Here is a 2259-nt window from a genome sequence, read left to right as displayed (position 1 = left end):
GATTCTCTCAGTCATCTGACCTAATGGCACACCAGCGTGTTCACACCAGGGGGCAGCCATTCACCTGCACAGTCTGCGGGAAGGGATTCACTCAGTCATCCCACCTACTGAGTCATCAGCGAGTTCACACTGGGGAGAGGCCATTCACCTGCTCAGAATGTGGGAAGAGATTCACTCAGTCATCCACCCTACAGAGTCACCAGCGAGTTCACACTGGGGAGAAGCCATTCACCTGCTCAGTCTGTGGGAAGGGATTCACTCAATCATCCAACCTACTGAGTCATCAGCGAGTTCACACTGGGGAGAAGCCATTCACCTGTTCAGTCTGTGGGAAAGGATTCACTCAGTCATCCAACCTACAGAGTCATCAGCGAGTTCACACTGGGGAGAAGCCGTTCACCTGCTCAGTCTGTGGGAAGGGATTCACTGATGCATCCCACCTACTGAGTCATCAGCGAGTTCACACTGGGGAGAGGCCATTCACCTGCTCAGTCTGTGGGAAGGGATTCACTCAGTCATCCCACCTGCAAAGTCATCAGCGAGTTCACACTGGGGAAAAGCCATTCACCTGCTCAGTCTGTGGGAAAGGATTCACTCAGTCATCCAAACTACTGGTCCACCAGCAATTTCACACTGGGGAGCGGCCATTCACCTGCTCACCGTGCGGGAAGGGATTCACTAGCTCATCTAAACTGAAGGTACATCAGAGAGTTCACACCGGGGAGAAGCCATTCACCTGCTCAGTCTGTGGGAAGGGATTCACTCAGTCATCCACCCTACAGAATCATCAGCGAGTTCACACTGGGGAGAGGCCATTCACCTGCTCAGAATGTGGGAAGCGATTCACTCAGTCATCCAGCCTACAGAATCATCAGCGAGTTCACACTGGGGAGAGGCCGTTCACCTGCTCAGAATGTGGGAAGGGATTCATACTGTCATTTTACCTACAGAGACACCAGCGAGTTCACACTGGGGAGAGGCCATTCACCTGCTCAGTCTGTGGGAAGGGATTCACTCAGTCATCCAACCTACTGGTACATCAGCGAGTTCACACTGGGGAGAAGCCATTCACCTGTTCAGTCTGTGGGAAGCGATTCACTCAGTCACACCATCTGCAGAATCATCAGCGAGTTCACACTGGGGCGAAGCCGTTCACCTGCTTAGACTGTGGGATAGGATTCACTCAGTCATCACAACTACTGGCACACCAGTCAGTTCACAATGGGAGGTAGCCGTTGTTATGAATCCCTGGGTTTCGTTTGCTGTGGACTGTCATTTTAAAAGAGAGAGAGAGAGATTAAGAAGGTGAATCAGCCTGACTTGCAGCTGGTTTACATCGTGTGCAGCTTGTTTAGTTTTAACCGAGGACATAGACACTCAGAGTCAGATGGAGACGGAGGAAAAATGGAAGGATCAAAACCAGGGAACTAGGGGCCAAGTGTCACCGTTTGGAACTTTCCTATGCCCACAAGGGTGGGTTAATTATCGATTTACCATACATCGAATGTGTGGTTGTCACCTTGTTTGATCCATAGGAGTGGATCGGATTTGGCGCATCCTGTGAAGACCACTTATGTGTTAACCCTTGCCGGCTGTGGTGTGGTTGTTCACTTGAAGACGACACACCTTGTGACAAGTCACTTTCAGTGATAATTTGTATGTGGATTTGGAGCGATGACAGATAAAATCTACAGTTACTGTTCTCTTGATTTACCACCAAAGAACCTGTGGAATTCTACATATTTGCGTTTTTTCGCCATTTACCCTGGATTACAAATCTCTCTCTCTCATCGCCTATACTGTAGTCGAACTGAACTTTCATACTTTACCATCTCAAGACTCTAAGCCTTGTTTCCCCCAAGCTCAATTGTTTGGGAGTTACATTTACACACAGTTATAAACTTAACATTGTTAACTTCTGTTTATCTTGTTTAAGTTGCAATATTACAAGTAGATTCTAATAAGGATAGATTTAGCATCAAAACCAGACTCCAGGTGTAGTCTATTGCTGCTGGTTTGTTTCTAAAGCATTATGGTTCATAACAAATTTGGGGCCTGCATCTGGGATATGAACAAATGTGGGGTCTATTGATCGATTAAATATCAATTTGATTGGGGAAATCCCTTTTGACTTATTTGTGTGTGGAAATCAGCAGCAATGGACATTTATAAATTTCTGGAATCGCCAACCCCTGAGGCATCAGGAAAAGCCAAAAAGAATGAATTACTGACTGTTGCTAATGGGTTGAATCTTAAGCA

The sequence above is a fragment of the Hypanus sabinus genome, unplaced genomic scaffold (assembly GCF_030144855.1).
Source record: "Hypanus sabinus isolate sHypSab1 unplaced genomic scaffold, sHypSab1.hap1 scaffold_176, whole genome shotgun sequence".
NCBI lineage: Eukaryota > Metazoa > Chordata > Chondrichthyes > Myliobatiformes > Dasyatidae > Hypanus > Hypanus sabinus.
The sequence above is the reverse complement of the archived record's forward strand: the minus strand, read 5'-3'. Positions refer to the sequence as shown.